Source organism: Anoplopoma fimbria, chromosome 24 (genome assembly GCF_027596085.1).
Source record: "Anoplopoma fimbria isolate UVic2021 breed Golden Eagle Sablefish chromosome 24, Afim_UVic_2022, whole genome shotgun sequence".
Taxonomy (NCBI): Eukaryota; Metazoa; Chordata; class Actinopteri; order Perciformes; family Anoplopomatidae; genus Anoplopoma; species Anoplopoma fimbria.
The window spans coordinates 9,232,572-9,250,825 of record NC_072472.1 but is presented as its reverse complement, the minus strand read 5'-3'; positions in this window follow the sequence as shown (position 1 = coordinate 9,250,825).

Sequence of the window (18,254 nt, the reverse complement as noted above, 5' to 3'; positions counted from 1 at the left end):
TTCAGGAAGTCTAGAGAGAGTTTTCTTTAAACGGGTCTTTATTGTTCTGCGGGATAGAAATTATTTCCAGACTCAATTATTTCTGAGCCCAAACTACCTCTATTACATTATGATGCTCATCATAGCCACACATCGACCTGCATCATACTTTGGAGCAGCGGATGTGCTGTGCGTAGTTGTGGCTTGACAGTGACATCATCTGTGGCTGTTAAGAGGGTCGCCAGTGTAAAAGAAAGGCCTTCAGTGTAGTACGTCTAACTGTCATGAAAGACAGAGCTTTATTCCGTCTAACTGGCATCAATGCCATCACATCTCGTTACCTGTAGTGTCTGAAATATGACAAAAACACTTTAGATGAGAAGTCTAAAACAGCTAATTATGGAAATAAGCATTCATTTATTGCTTTTATTGTTACTACCTATTCTTGTTTCACTAATGTTTAGAGCCACTGGGAGATTTCTCAGCCCTTACCAGAGCTGCATTGTTTACAGCATGCAGCTTCACCACACTGACAGTAATTGGGTAGTTGAGTCTACAGTGCAGCTGGCATGATATTCATTACTTCCCATTTCTTTTTTTCTGTGTGAGAGCATAGTGCATGTGTGTGTGTGTGTCTCATTAGGCAGTGTTCCAGTGACACGGTTGAGGCAGGGATCACTTCCTAATCCTCTCGGGGTTATGCAGATGTACAAAGAGAGCAGATGACACAGCGCACAGGTCCATGTTGTCGGGAGAGAGAAGGTAATTAGGGTTACTATCAGTGTTTAACAGCCAAACACTATTGGAAGTGTCCAGTGCTTCACAGGGAAAGAAAGGAGAAGAAGGTTGCTCTCCTCAGCTCTAACAGAAAGGATGATGGAGAGATCAGATTAAATGAAGTTATTTCCAGCAGCCTTTCAGAAACAAAGCAGTCCATTGATGGCTTCAGCTCTCAGGCCACTTATTCAGGTTGTGAAAAAGACACACTGGCCACACTGTAAACAAACAGTGAACCTTTTTTTAATGTGACACTATATAGCTTTCAAAATAAGAAATAACACAGTTTTCCTCTAACAATGTATTAATAAGCAGTACAAACTAAGGCTGGTTATTCATACTACTACTCCTATCAATACTTTCTGCGGTTCTTTTTCATTATTAATAATAAAAAAAATTACTTTTTTTAAGAAAAGAATAACTTCAGAACAGGATTAGATTATATTTATTGTCTCCGTCAGGGGTTAGCCTCAGAGGAGATGATGTGTTCCGTCTTGTGTGTGACGGTGTAATGTGAGAGTGCACCTCTGTGTCTGTCCATGGCTCATTTCGCATTGTGCTGCGGAAAAACTACATAATATTTTTGGTGCCTAGTTGTGGTTGCATGCTAAAGTACCTCGCATGGTTGCGGCGACTCGCACTTTCTCACTTTTAGTGTTTTAGACAGTTTGTTTGGCTACCTTCTAACAACTAATATAGTGCCAGTGCAGACGCTGCTGTACCTTTGTGTTTTGGCATGACTATATGAGGTTTATTATACAATGACTTTGAGCCCATTGCTTGTATAATGTCACATCGTTGCATGTTTTTAAGTTTGAAATGAAGTCTTTTAGACGATGCCTTATAGCACTGGTTGTATTCATTCAATCACACAATATAGTAGTGGTCATTGCACACACACCTGCGGTGATTTGCACTCTACTGAGTGCACCTTTCTAGCATTTAAAATACACCTAAAAGTGTGTTTATAAAAACAGCAACAGTAGTGTTTCTAACAGCAAAGACAGTATACAAACTCAATATCTCTCTGGTAACAAATCAAAATGTCTTTAAAATAAATAATATTCCTGAGTGCAGTTTATAAAGAAAGAAGAAAACAGACATCATTCAGTATCAGCCTTGCCTCCTGTCCTCTGTCCTCCTCCCTCTGCTGATGTGATTTACTGCTTGCAGGTGCTGCTCGCTGGTAGAGGGAGGAGGGGCTGCTTTGTCTCAGCCAGCAAAGAAGTTTGCATGAATTTTTAAGGTACGTGGCAAACGTATCGGAAGATCTGCGGTTCGATCTCCCTTTAGTCCACATCAAAATGCAAGTCCATTTATTTGGTCTGGTACGACCAGTAGCATATGGTGGCTATGTGTTATCCAATCTTAGCACCTTCTTGATTTATATATGCTGTGTAGCTAACAGTAAGTTCACTTTATTTGACTCTTAGTCACATAACCAAATGTAATCTTTTTTCTTTTTTTTAAAATTACAATCATTCCATTTTGCTGTTAAAAACCAAAGAAAATACTGAGCAGAACATTTTACATTTATAACCAAACTTGTCAGTGCTCCTTGATGTACAGTAAATTATTGGTCACCATTTGCATGTATGTGATAGGCTCAAATCTGAGGATTGGTCAGGCTTTTGTACTAACGGAACTATATAACAAGTAGTGAAAGCTAACTGGAGCTAGATGATTGTTGTGGTGAATTGTCATGGTGATAAAGTAATATTTAAAGGAGCCTCACAGATGCCCTCTCACTGTTTAAGGGTGATTTAGCATTGTCAACACTACTAGACTATGTATGAGTCCTTGCTCACTGGTGTCTTTGAAGGACTGATGATCTATCAAAGATACGTATCCAACAACCACGTCTGTTTTATTGTTTTTCACGACCAACTATTAGTTCACGGTTGTTTTACACATAACAGAGACTAATGTCTTCCAGCCATTGCATTTGCAAGTCCAATCATGAATCTGAGCACTTGCTTGCTTGAACTGTCTCCTCAGAAAACAAAATGCTGCCAAACCCATTGAATTGTAAAATTCAAATGTTCTTGTGATTTACAAGCAACACAGTAGAGATGTAAATTAGTGATTCATGGGACTTGATCTGGGATACTTAATACTCACTGCCAGTAGCAAGATTCATTTGGATTGACTAATTGGTAGTCTTACTCACTGTTTCATGATGCACGTAGCATTGCATCTTTATGATCATGAGTCATTTGGCATCCTCATCTCTGTCCTCACACCATCAGTCGCAGCTATTAGGATTACAGCAGACAAATAAACACTCTGTGAAACCTATGCCAGTAAAGTAAAGTACAACAATGATCAGGAGACTGTACATAACAGCACCTGCCTTTTATACAAAACCAAACTTCCAGTGCTCCCTTTAAATGGATCCCCTCCATTATTGCAAAGGTTTTTGTGATTATTTTATCTTGCTGTTCAATATGTTATTATTGATTGTAATTTTGTATTTATTTTTTGGGGCAAAATGTTAATAATCAAATGATTAGGGACATCCTGGCCTCTTGATAATTGTAGTTTGTGTGTCACTACTGCAGTAAACCATAACAGACTCCACTAACATCACATGGCAGAGAGTGTGTGGCGATGCTGTTGGCCACTGTAGGGAGTAAAGGAGTGTGCTAACTCTGTATGCAGCTCAGAAACCACCCTGAATACTGAATATCAATGACTTGTAGGTGACCGAGGTTCCGTGTAGAGTACAGCAATGCCTCGCGCAGAGGGGCAAATGGTAATTTTTATGCAGTGGGAATGGAAATGCTGATGTTTGTGATTGCATTGCAGCACAGCAAAACACTGCTTTGCAAAAACAAAATATCTAACCACCTCAGAGTGTGCATGAAACATGTCTGGCACTTCTAAAATGTGTTTTTATTCATATCCAACAACAAAAATGAAGATCAGAATTCTAAAAAAAAAAGTGCTCATCATAAGGTAGGACACCACTTTGCAGATTCTTATAGTCAAAGTTATTGCAGTGCCTTATTGATTCTGACACCATTGTTTTTTCACTTGTCAACACCGATCCTGTTCTTGTGTTGGCTCCCCAAAAGGATGTAGCCAACATTTAGTCAAAAGTGACACATACTTTTACAAAGCAATTGGTATGCAGCACAATCATCACTGTTAATTAAACTCAGGGTGTTATAAAAAGTAAAACGCTCTGTCAGTGGTTATGAAAGTCCACATCCATCAGACTTGATTTAACTATTTTGAGGTGGATAAGAAAAGCTGCCCCACAGCAATATCTGCTGGCTGACTAAATAAACAAGAAAACAAATAACTGTCACTGCAAAATCAACACTTACAGTATTAATGCCAGAAAATTGGATGTACTTTGTAGTGCAAGTTTTATGAGAAAATAGAAAGAATAAATTAAAGCTGATTGCAAGACTAGAGTACTTTTAATCATGACCGCTTATCCCTTAAGATACTGAATGAGGAATTTAAGAATTTAAGATTTTTAGTTCTTTATTGCACATGCATTTATGCATTCAAGGGACCTTTTCAAATCACAGCGTTTCCCCAGCAATTTTGCTCTACCATTGATAATGTTAACATTCACCTGCAATTGTATTCAGACCTTGGACTGGTCTTTTAAAGACTGCAAAAACTTGTAAAGAAGAAAGGATCATCTAACAGGTATTGTCTTCACTTTGCCTTGATGAATCTGTCTTGATTCTGTTTTACACTCACTTTGTCAAATAGATCTTGTACGTTGTGTATCCTCAATGAATTATATTATGTTATTAGTATAGACAGAGAGAGAGTTATAGCAAGTGTGTACATGGGAAGCATAACAGATCAGCCACTGCAGTTCATTGCTATTACGGGATAGAGGCAGAAAAAGTGCATTTCAAAAAGATTCATGAAGTCAGCATACAAAGTTTTGCTTAGCTTTTGTCATGATTAGTTGAGTAATTTGGGGGAAGATCCATTTCAAATGTTTAAAAATATAAATGTTATTAATGAGGCTTAGATGGAACATCTTCTCAAGCCTCCTGAACGTCTTCACCAGTTTTTCCCAAATTCCTTCAGCCTTTGGGGGGCAGTGTTGGTACATACCTCATGTTGGAGCACTTTTTTTGAAAGTGCTTACAACTACTTTCTGGAGGAGGCAGTGACTGAGCCGAAGAGAGGAGGCAGGGAAGTGTAGGAGTTTGAGGACATGTTGGGAAGAAGAAAGAAAGTGAGAGAAGCAGGAACGACTGCAGACGCTAACAAACCGGTGGGCTGGGAACAGAGGAGGAGTGCTAAGTTTGAAAGGCTGCACGATTATCACCATTAGTGTTAGATGATGATGAACATAAGTGTGATGCAGCAATGAGAACGTTACCAATATTTGGGTAAGCGTGACTCCCCTCCAACATAAATTAAGCGTCATTAAAACAAGCTTAACTTTCATGCTTGTTTTATGTGTGGAAAGCTGAAATGAACAGTGACCGTGAAGTGGAAAACAACAATTTTCGAGCGAAGGATCGCTTTTGGTTTGGAACATAAAAATAGCTCTGTCTGTTTATGGAGGCTATATATACAGTAATGTGTGGCAGTCACACTTAACCGAGCTGAATGCATTTCCTTCGCACCCTTCAACACCCCTCTTCCTCGCCCCTCATTTAGTTATTTTCCCTCCCCTCTCCTCTTAGTCTCTCTCCCGGTGAAAGTCTTTTTCTCTTTTCTTTTTCCTCTGCTGCCTCACCAGGTAGATGAGGCCCTTGATCAAGAGGAGGCATTCATGTCAGAGTCATGCTGTGGAGTTGATGTGAAATCAAGCTACTCAGATAAAGTAATTCACTCCAAACAAACTAAATGTCACAGGCATCCTTAACATGCTTTGTCTTCAGAAGTGGGTCAAGGGGGATACCTTGAAATTAGTTCAGAGGCCTGTACCCTTTTCACTTATATGTAGAATATTTATTCAGAACTATAAGTTAACGGAACTTAAAGCGTATTAACGAACACAATAAGTAAAAGAGTCGATGAAGGAGCAAGTAACTATGCAGTTTGTACAGTAAGTAAGTAAGTCTTCATTTCAAAAGCCCACAGAGCTGCAGCTAATCTTCAGTTTTGTAGCTTGAGGCAAATTTATGTTTACATCCTCTGGACAAGATGTTAGACTGTTGCAGGGCCTCACACCCAAACCCCTCTTTCGGATGTTGAGCCCAAAGAAAGGGGGGCTGGCTCAGATTTTCACTTTGTCATAATGTGACCTACTTTTGTGGGTAGTCACATGATCATAAAGACAGCGGATGGTGGAAAAATTGCAGTAGCATCATGTATCAGTATCACAAAGTTCACAATCGTATTAGTCTTTATTGACATTTACTATGATATAGCAGATATATGCACAATCTAATTGAATAACTAGAAAGGTGCATTCAGTAGAGTGCAGATCTCCCCCATGTGCAAAAACCAACTCAATCAATCAAACCAACCAACCAACAACCAACTCAATCAAATGTCAATCAGTGAATGGAAGTGACCATATTTGGACTCTGGAGGAGTGATGTAGAGACGTCGTATATGGCTCTGGTAGCTGTAGTGTCCGGTCAATCACAAGGTAGACCTGCCCAAAAGCAGACCCTGCTTTATTTATCTTTTCTTCTTTTAAAATGTTCTTTTTTTTAATCTAAACAGGACCATAATTCACTAAATGAACATTATGCTGTATTGCGGTAGTTTTGAAACTATGGATTGAGACCATAAACTAATTTTCACAAACTTTACTGAGGTTATAAATCAAGTGAGAAGAAGGGTCAGTTTCTCATAGGCCTCCATACAATCTGATTTATTTTTGCAACCAGAGGAGTCGCCCCCTTCTTGTCATTAGAGATAAAAGTTTAAGGCACTTCCGCATTAGCTTCACTTTTCAGAACTGTTCGTACTACCTGGTCCTGCATGAACCCAAAATTTAAAGTTAAAACAGTCTTTCACAGAGCAACACAAACTTGACTGCAACAGTATTTGGAACAAAATGTGATGTAAGAGTTGCTGGTTTGTGTGCCTATGTTGCCAATCCATTATCAATGAAGTATGATTATACGGCACCTACACAGAGCTAGTGTTGTGGCTCTAAGGATGGCAATGAAGGACCATGTTGGCATTCTGATTATAGCACTTTGTTTAAATGAGCCAGTGCCCAAGCTCAGCTTGATAGAGCTGCTAGCATGGCTGTCGACTCTAGTCTTGTTAAGTGTTAAACTCATAATAAATAATATCCTCCTCACCTTAACTTTAATTATTATTCTTTTCAGTGATGAATATTAATAGTTAGTAGCTTTAAAGTTCAGTGCAATGAGCAAAAATCGCCTCACAGTTTTAGACTGTGCCAGCATCCATTACTGTCGTTGGTGACTCACTTTTGCAGATTTTCAGTGGTACAAATGTATGAATGGGTCATACATATTGTATGAGCCAACATGGTTTTACATTAATCAAAGGAGGGTGCGCCTAACTGAGTTGTTATGTAGAATGGATCACAGGTTACATATTAGTTACGTGTCGAGATGGAGAACTTTATGCAGATCATGACCTTTCTGGTTTGAAAGCTCCCAGGTTGTTCTAATGCAGGAGAATGACGACTTTTTGGCTTTGTCTCACTCTGGTAATGACTTTTCCGGACCAACAACAATACAAAAAAGGAAAGAAACATGACTGGAAGCAAGGGAGGCATGTGCATCACATGGTGGTTTTAAACATCAGTCTATATGCGACCATATGGAAATGAACAGAAATCTAATTTGCGCTAAAAAATATGCAACACCTATGCTGCAACGATTTCGAAAAAAATCCAAAATGATGCCAAACGACAGTTCGGAGTGTTTTTCACCACAGAAGTAACTTTAAATAGAGCCTCTGAAAGCACCCTGTGCAGCTTTCAGGCGACTGTAATGAAGCCAATCACTTTTAATTTAGCTTCTCTGCGTCAGCTCTGTGATGGTATAATTGGGTTACATAATTAACACTTGCAGGAAAACAAACCACAGCACTTCTATCAGTGTCTTGCAGGAGGACGAGGCGCTAAGAGCTGTTGCTGGGGGTCTGATTAGGTTGGTTCTGCGACCGCAAGGGGAGAGAGAGAGTATCTGCACGCTGACAGCTCTCAGGCGACACTGTGCTGGAACTAACAGGTGAAATGGTGAAAGGTGGAGTGGAAAAAAGAGAGGAGAGGAAATGCAGAGAGCAGAAAAGGAGAATGAAAGAAAGGAAAAAAGGAAGCAGTTGAGATGAGACAAATGAAGAGATGGCGAGAACTGAAGGAAATATAGATCCAATAGAAATAGAGGTAAGGAGATTAAGGGAGAGAAGAAAGGAGAGGAAATTACTCCGTCCTAGGTGTAATTGGTATGAAATGTTACTTGCTAAAATAAATGTTTGAGCTTGAAAGGTTACCATCAGGTTCTTGACTGAATAAGGCCACTCGTTGGAATCACTCGCTCCTTCATGATTGTTCTTTTCTTTCTTTCATTCTCACTTACTATTAATAGTTGCATTGTTATTCTTTCCAGATTCTAAGGTTTATCTGAAGAGGACATGACGTAAAGTTTATACATTTTCAAGTTCATCAAAAAGTACATTCCCAAAAAATAAAAGTTGACATTTATTTTTGTCACAAGAGCATGACGCTCCAAACGAAACAACTCTGAAATCAGTGTACTCATTAGTAAAGAGATGAGCACTTATAAATAATGAATTTGCTTTATGCAATGTGTAGTAGTGAAGCGGTAGAGGAAGAAGAAAGGGTTGATGAAATAGAATGCAAGGTCTTCATTAAGCGCAGTGACAGCAAACCTGCTTCGGATCTGCAGGGAGCGGGAGCTCAGGGACGGCCTGTGCTCTGAGGCTACGACATGTCGGAGAAGACTGTGAATTTACTTTGAAGCTCGTCGAGTCGCGGACTTGCAGCACTGTTGGACAAACTTTCAGCAGATTATCTAGGGGGAAGAGAGACCAAGGAACAGAGAGAAAGAGAGCAGTCGTCACTCTGACACTGCAGCAGGAAGCAGCCAATCAGAGTCCAATCAAAACATCCTCTCTCGGGATAGCAAAAATAACTTACAGTAATTCACAAGAACAGACTGTAGAGATACGTTTCATCATCACTTCATCAGCAGAAGCTTTGCTGGTAAGGCAAAAAAAAAAGTTAGTTCAAGATCATGACTCCCCAGGTGTTTGAACTTTTCAGTTATGGCAGTCCTATCACTTCCAAACCAGAAGATGTTCCTGCCCTTCAGGTAAATATCCCAAGGGGACTTACAAAGAAACCATTTATGCTGTTATTCATCCATTGAATTACTTATCCAGATCTGTGGCTGACATTTAGGACTTGTAGCCAAGGTTGGGCGTGTCCCAAAATTTCGAATTGGTTTGTTATTAAGCCACCGGATCGGACCGGTGTAACAAATTTTACCATTTTGTGTCGCACTTGGCTCAGCAGCCGAACCAAATCTCAGAGGAGCTGCTTGTCTCCAAATAGATGGAGATAAATAGATGGTCCAGCTTAAAGGTCAACCCATCTTAAATGAGTATGGCCCGAAGTTGCTGCAAATTTAATCAGCAGGGTTGGAAGTAAGACCTGGAAACTTGGCTGGGGTCTTGAGGAGTTGCAGCATTTATTCACCAACAATGTAGGCCACATTAGTTTTCCAGAATGTGTCATTAGGACAAATGCTGGTTCAGTCAGTTTGCATATAATCTAACTGGAATACACCTGACTGGACCGGCAAAACAGGAAATTCGACCCAACTCTACGTACTGCTATTTAACATGTTGCGGATGTCAAAATGATGGATTAAAATGACAAACACCAAACTGTATGTGCTTAGCTTTAGAATGCCTAAAAACTTACAGGAATGGTCTCTGAATCAAACAAACCTTTTTAGTACAACAAAATACCATCTCTAGGCAGACATATTGTAGTAATGTAGATATTGCTGCATGTTTCCTACACTATGTACATTTGTTGGCTTTCTTTTGTTGTTTGTTTATGTTACTTACAGCCTAATATTACAGATAAAGTGAGCACATACTATAGTTATCCATGGTATTACAGTAAATAAGGGCTTAATGATTCATATTTTTTTATATGGAAAGAGCTTCACCATAGAGCTCATGCCGGCTTCCTTTACAACTGCTTGTTAACTTTTAGTTCTTGGTTTTGTTTTGTTATATTGGGCAGAAAACTGGGTGAGCTGTTTGCTGATAATTTATTTCCCTCTGTGCACTTTAAGGACTTCTTGTCTATATTGACTTATAATGGAGATAACAAGTTCATTCTTACTGCCGTGCAAAGGCAAACAGCAGCAACTACACATTTGATCAAAATTGAGGTTCTGTCTGGAACTGGATTTTGGGACGTCTGTTAGATCTTGTATCATGTTTTAATTAATTAAATGTAAGTATTTTTCAGAGAAAATTAGCAGTAACTTAAAAAGTTCAGGCAGAAGCCATGGCAAAGTAGAGCAAAGTTTGCTATTACACTATTGGGTGTCTAGAGATTTGGGATCACATCTCGGGCTGGAAGGCCCTTCAGTGCCGAGTGTGCATGTTCTTCCCGTGTCAGCGTGGGTTTTCTCAAGGGTTCCCCGGCTTCCTCTCACGGTCCAAAGACATGCAGCTTAATTGTAATTGATGACTCTCAATTTCCTGTAGGCGTGAATGTGGGATATCCCTTTCTAAAATCGTAAAAATCATGTCAAAGCACAATACTTGTTTTCTTTACTGGGACTTACACTATTACTAGATATACTATCCAATCATAGTAAATAATAATAAAAAGCTATCAGCTTAGCTCAGCCTCGGTAGCTACCACCCTGAGATGAGAGCACACAGAGGGTTTTCTATAAATAAAGCTTCAGTGATTTGTAAATGCGAGAGAGAATCTTCTTGTTCTTAACTGGGAACTCTTGGCCTGTGATTACCAGCTAATCCATTTTGTAGTACGTAAATAATAGTTTGATTATCCCTGAGACAGAACTAGTCGGCTCACCAAACAGTTCTATAATTAGCAATGCATATGCTGCCAGTGCTCTTTCATTAATTGTGTAAAATAATGAAGGGGAGAATGAGGATGATGCCGACGGTGAAATAATTGAAAAAGTGACAATAACCATAGCAACATCAGTGACGAAGATGTCAAGTAAACTAAATTTAGGACACAGAAAAATAAAGTGAATACAACAACAAAATAATACCTTTTAAACAGGTATCTATGAATAAAAAAATACAAATAGAATCTAGTCAGAAATTAAAATAGTTTTCCTCATACTGAAAGACCCGAGTCACTGAAATTGTGGTTTCTGCACTTTGCCTTTGCATTACCTATGTAGCTGTTCAATTTCAATTTCAAGTACTTCGGATTCAGTGCCGGGGTAGTTACTGCGGTTTTCCTTTGTAGGGCCGAATAGTTGACAAAACAAATTAACATTATATTTCACTGTTAGTTTAGCCTGCCGGTTTGGGAGATAGCAGTAACAGGTAGGCAGAATGTGTGTGACTGTGTACCTATTTTTGGAAAGTGTGTGTGTCTTTTATAATAATATTATGTCTTTTGTATAAGGTTTGTGTTTGAATATAGGTGTCTTAGTTCCTGTGTGTTGCTCATGAATCAAAAGTCTGCGACTGTTTTGCGTGCCGTGGCAAATGGAGTCTATTAAAACCAGCGTCAGGTTTACATCCATCGAGGAGGACTTTAGACTGATAATCTGCTTACAGCGACCAGTGTGAAAAGAGAGGGTGGGTGCCTCGGAGACAGGGAGGAAGAACAATATTTCAGGCCGATCAGAGAGAGGAGAGGGAGACGGGAGGATAGATTTAGATACCACAAGAGAGATGGGAGGGTTTTATATTTGGTGGTATTGTACTGGCAAGACAGAAATGATATGAGCCCAGTGTGAATCAACTGCATACCTTAAAACACACAATGAATGTGTAAGGTTGTGTTACTGTTGGCTTACACTTCTGATCTATCGAATGAGAATGTATGCAATGCATGTGTGTGCATTGCTTTGTCAGCGTGCCTCCCTCTCAGCGGTTGTCAGGCCTCATTATTGACAGACAAGGAAAGAGAGACTGACATCTTGCCCACTGTTGTCACGGCCTGTATGTTAAGGATTGGAGCAGCATGCCATTAAGCTGGCCCTGGAGGGAGAGACATAGTTCTCAGTTTGTGCTTCAGCTCAACTCTCGCTCACATCAAGACTGATTTACACAAACTTTTATTTACCCATTAGCGCTGCGGTGAAGCCTGTGTTTGATCAAGTGTGTGACTGGTTGTGTGTGTGTGTGTGTGTGTGTGTGTGTGTGTGTGTGTGTGTGTGCTGCTCTATCCTGCAGACTCAAACTGTTCACTTATTCATCACAAAGTCGACCCGTTTTCTTGTGACAGCAAACAGGTATGTGTCATTCCTTCAATTATAAACTTGCCTTCAACCAGGGTATATCTTACAGTATTGCTGCTGCTGCTAACCCTTGTGGCAGGCATTGGTGAAATGATTGGCAGGCCATTCAAAGTTCTAATAGAAAAGGCCTATATTTTTGTTTGCACATATCATGGGCAATTAATTCAACCAAGAAATCTAAAATTTTAATCCAGATGTGTCCTTGACAACTGGACTTTTACTTGCACCAAACTTTTCACACATAGAGCTACTTGCTTAGTATCATCAGTTCATGTGCTTTGTATGTTTTGAGTTCTTCTTTAGTTTCACAGAATTTCCTGTTTAAAGGTGCAATGTGTTTGATCTGGCCAGAATATGAATAATAAAACAGTAAGAAATCGATCAACTAAATGTGGAGAGGTTACTGTACCTTACTTCTTTGTAATACCACTTGTTCTTTGAGGCAATAGTTAGTCACTGCCCTCAGTCCAGAGAACAAAGACGGAAAGCTGCCTGAGGGTTCGTCAATAATACATCCATTTTGTAGTTTTTTTTATTGGATTAAATCCAAAGTGGCAGAAAAAGAGAAAATGACGAGAGTACGGCGTGTGGTGGATCCGGAGGACAGACGCTGTAATTCCCATTTAACCTCTCCTCTGGGTGCTTATCCACAGTAATAACCAATTAAACAAGCTTCTGGTCCTTCACGTCTTGCCACCATTCTACCCTGCAGCAGCTGTTGAAGCGTCTTTGATATTTTCAGGAGTAAATCAGCCAACATACTGAAAATCCCATTTCTAATCTTTCAAACGACCACTGGCTGGGAACCTTGTGAACAGAATCCAGACAAAAAACACATCATTCTTATGCCATGTTTGCAGTTAATTTTAGTTATATGATTGCAACACATCCTTAAATGTTCTTAATATATATTTATGCACCAAAACAATTTCCTTAGGTTTAGGGAACAATCATGGTTTGGGTTGAAATTGCATCCTTGCTTAGGTTAACGGACCATCATTACCATGGTTACAGTAATAACCACTTGATCAAGGTTAGGAAACAGCTGTGAAGGAAAGCAATGTTGATGATTGGTGGAAAACCTGAAACGGACAGCAATCTCCTGTCATAAAGTCTGATACTTTGTTATAGTCTCACTCATTGACTACACGCTTTCTGTCTCTAAATTGACATGCTTCTGTGTACGTTAGCATGAGATAAAGACATTTGCAGTCATGCTAGGGGAGGGGGAAGTGTCCCAGAATATACCCGCCGCTCTCATTTTCTGTTAGACCCATCTCCTCCTTTACTCCCCCAACTAAGCCCCACCCGTTAGGGAACAGAAGAATGAATACAATCGCTGCAGCAACCTCAAAATCCTGTTTGAGGGGGTGATTTTTTCCATGGTTCAGAAAGAAGACGTCTTTAGTGTCGGTACAGAAAGGGAAGTGTGAAGTCTTCCAAGTCAGTGTTAATGTGGACACTTGGGTCTGAGAGCCAATGGCTCCATGTAGAGTGGACTCCCAGGAGAGTGTGGCGTTGACAGAAGTATCCAGAGTTCTGAGAACAAGCACATCAACGAGATTGAGGGTCTGTGGCTGCAGGGGATGAAATAAGGATGGTTTACAGCAGTGTACTGCACTCTAATATGTCTTTATGGGGACTTGAAAAAAATACAGATTTAATAGACACAATAACGTTGTTGTTGTTGAAGCTATAATCAGCATCAGGGCAGACTAACACTACGGCCATTACAGATTTTTTTGGGTCAGGAGCTTGTATTTATAGGATCAATATCTAGTAAAAACATGATGCATTGGCACATGGAAAACTTAAATTCACTCCACTTTCTTTTTTAAAAAAAAGTTTGACATGAGAAAGTTTTTCCGCATTGGTGAAAGCTCAGCATGCTGGAAAAAATTGACCCGAAGTTACCGTTAAGACTGTATTGCAAAAGAAAGCAAAAAAAAGCTGAAAGTTGGAAATGTTATAACCTGAAGCTAAAGTGTGTACGTGCATGTGTGTGATTCCCAGCTCCCTTGGTACAATGCTTCAAGGCTAAAACGTCAATTACTTGTGATGAAAAGAAAGCAGGAGAGGTGGAAATCCAAGACAAAATGCAGAGCTAAGGTGAAACGCGGTCATGTGGAATCTTTCGTTGTGCCACCCCGAGGCCTGGATCTGTACAAGATGTTTCTCTGATAACTCTCCCCATCAGCACAACTTGTGGAGGGCTTTGGCCTGGAGTGCTGTCCCTCCGATAAAGTGGCTTGGGAGTACTTTGTGTGCTTGTGTGTGTGTGTGTGTGTGTTTTTTTCTTGGTGCATGTAATTCTTCAGTCACACAGAAGCAGAACGAGTTCATGCTTGAACTTTGTCGGACACAAACAGGTGTGGGTGTGTTTATATGTCTATGTGTGTCTGTAGTGTCAGGATGTGTGTTTTGTATGTGGGGCTATACAGGGACTCTGTACGTTATTGTGTGTCGTAGTCTTTCCCAGTGTCTGCAGTACAGGTTGGGTTCGGATTGTTAGTTGAATTTTGGATTTGGTTCTAAATTGGTAGTAAAGCTTTGAGAATCTTATATCTCTCATATTTTTATTGAATAATTAGATTAATTACTTTTAGAAAAGCACTGCATTTAGATTCTTAGTTTTAGTTCTTTGTTTATCTTTAAGTTTTTTTTCTTGAATAGTTACTTGTTTCTAACTTTTAGTTTTGGCCCCTTGTCAGAACTCTGAATGGTTTTAGTAAAGAATGTAAAAATAATAATATTATATAATAATCTGTGGCTCCTCAGATCTCTCTCGTATCCTCTACCCCTGTATTGGCATAACTCGGTAAATAGATTTGAACCTGCATTTGGTTGGATTAAATGCTGTTGCCCCGGTCTGCAGTATTCATAGAAGCATGTGCATGTGTGTCCGGGCATGCATAAATAATCTGTCAATAATTGTCTTTGCAGTGAGGCAGGGCTGAAAACTTCCCCTCAGCTGCATTATCAGCAAACCTCTTCCTCACCTCCTGTCCGCTCTGCCCAGTGCGATCATTTCTCCATACAAATAACTCTGGATATAATTATAGATAGCTATTGGCATATATTGCCAACAGAATTCTCCAGAGAGAGTGCAGAGGAGGGAATTGGAATAAAGCAAGTGTATTTCATTTGTTGAAACAAAAAGAACACAGTCTTTCGTTCCTGCTAGAAGTCACCTTGATTCTCGTTTATCTGGACAAAACACCCAGAGGATTGTTTGGTCAAGGCAAGTTTGGTTTTCCCTTTCATTCAGATGGACAGGGATTAGAAACATGGTGGGATTTACCATGCAAGATTAACACTGCACTGTCCAAAATGTTGTTTTGCAAAAGTTTGTGGCTTAAAACTGCAAAGGGCTTACTTGTTTTGGGCTCAGGTTTTGCACACACAACAACATATGTTTTTATTTGATTTGGAGTTTTTACTAAAGAAGTTGTCCATTGAACAATGTTGAACAATGTTGAACAATGTTGATGTAGATTATCCAAAATAATCGAAACCCTATTTGTTGAATAATGTCAATTTTTTTCAAATATATTATTTTAATGCTTTAAATGGGTGGCAGAAGTTTCAAAGCCACATTTCTCAATACCTCAGCACCAAAAATGGCAATTTAGGAAACGTACTGTGAAAAGTAAACAAACAGGAGAAAAATTAAGTAAAAAAAAACCTGCACACTGTGAGATGAAATGCAAGATGACAGTTGTGATGTGACAGACGACACGTGTCAGTGTGTGTGTGTGTGTGTGTGTGTGTGTGTGTGTGTGTGTGTGTATTAGTGAGATGAGACATGACGTATGGTGAGAGATTTCTTTTTACTTGATCCAATGAGGAAAAACATCAAAGAGTTTGTTTCATCAGATAGGCGATGAGTCCCTGTTTGAAAAATTTAAGAGTTATAGATTCACTTATGGCTCACTCTCCTGTTCTACCCTTCATGCCTTGAAAACTCTGGGAAGATATACCAGAGCTGCTGCTTATCGTGGCCATGAATGTTCACTTCAGTGAATATATCCATTATGATAGCTATTTTCAGTGCCGTGAGATTGAATATATGCACTGGTAGACACGCTTCTCAACCCGTACTGCGGATGGATAGTCTGTTCTGCCGTGCAAGGGTGATGACCTAAATAAGAATAGCAGATACATGTTTCAGTTCACACAGAGATGAACATGTTGTGAATCTTCAATGAGACTGTGCAGACTTTGGTGTGCATGTTTCTTAGCTGCCGTTCTCTTTGATTTAAAGATTACAGTACCGTTTCTTTCACTAGAGTTTAGAGCATTTAAAGCCATTTAAAGCATTTTTAAACATTGTGTTATCATTAGCAAATCATGAGGCAAAACCACCAGAAGCATAGAAACCTTGATCTAGGCAAACCTATCAATTCAGGGATATTTTTGCACTACTGTTTAGGAAATGAAGACCGCATTAAATAAAACCTTCTTCAGGACGATTACCCATTTGGTTTTACGTTTTGCTTTACTTACAAAGTTAAAAAAGCAAGTTGAAAGTATATATTTTTTTCCATTAATCTTTACTCTTTCCATCATCAGGCAATGCTAGGAAACTCTCAGTTTTAGCCACTGGAGGAGTAGTACAGAGTCTAGACCTAAAACAAATACTGGATTAAACACTTAGTTGATCAACAGAAAACTGATTTATTGTTCATTATAATTAATAAAAGGTGCAAATGAGTTTGAAAGCATTTGATTTCCTCTCAACGACTCTCAATATGGTATATTGCTCCTTTTTAACTATATTTGATATCACTTAATTGTTTTAGTCATTTTGACCAGGCATACATGGTTAAGATTCACTGGTCAGAACTTCTAATACTGTTGGGACTGTTTGTTGGGCAAAACAAAACATTTTAAATCTCACCTTAAACTCTGGGATGGATATTTTTTCCCTAAATTGCTATTTTGAGAAAATAATTGGTAGATTAACCCCTCCAAGAAATCATTATTGCGTATCATCCTGGAGGTATCAAGTACAGGGAATCTGGTGTCAGCCCTCATTAAGATAGTGTCATTTGAAAATGTTTACGTGTCGTGTTTAAAGGACATCAATCTTAAAAGTCTAGGTAATGGACTACATTTCCTGTATGGGTGTGTGAGGCTGGTGTGTGTGTGTGTGTGTGTGTATGTGTGCTAAAGCAATGAGGTGACGTTTGTATTAGTCATTATTCACACTGACTTCATGTTAGCCCTGCAGTACCAAGCCTGGCATTGGCATAGAAAATGTATGAATGGTTGACATCATTCAGACACCAGAGTGGAGTATGATTCATTGACTGTTGAGCAACACACACACATACACATATTGAACATGTTTTCTGTTAATGTCTGTATCCTGCTGAGGGATTTTTATTCCCTACCCAAAACAGATACAAAGTAAGGTGACTGGAGAGCACAGATGTTCTGACATAAAACATGTTTGATTTTTTGAAAAAGCCATATCTTTGAAAAAGCCTCACCCGTAGAGAAACATGTTTTACACAAGATGAATCACTCTGATCTCACCAAGTCAGTTTGTTAAATAGGCAATTATTCATGCAGCACATTTCACGCAATCTAACTTTTTCTATTCAAGTCAATACAAAGATTGCTTTTTAAATTGGGCAATATCCATATCTCCCTTAGCTCAGCAGGTCACATGCTGCAATTGCACTGCCTTAAAGAGTTGATGGTATTCCAATTTGTGTGACAAAGTGGCTGGGTTTAATCAAAAGACATTTGTTTTCATAGCTCTGCATATCCTCATCAACTTCTGCCCACTCCCAGGACATTCAGATTGGCTTGTTGGAATGATGCAGTTAAATCATGCCTGAAAAGTGGGTGAAGCTGTGCGGAGTAGAAGCTTCATGTTCATCACTTTAAGATAAAGTCCTTCAGTTTTACACATCAAGGCCAGTATTTCTCAGTCCGTGTGGACAGTTAATGCTCCATTTGGCTTTGGAGGACAGAGTTAGTTCCATTTTGATAAGTTCGAAATCTTTAGATGACGGTTATGGCAGCTTTTGGGCAATTCAAATTACAAACATCACCTGCAGCTAA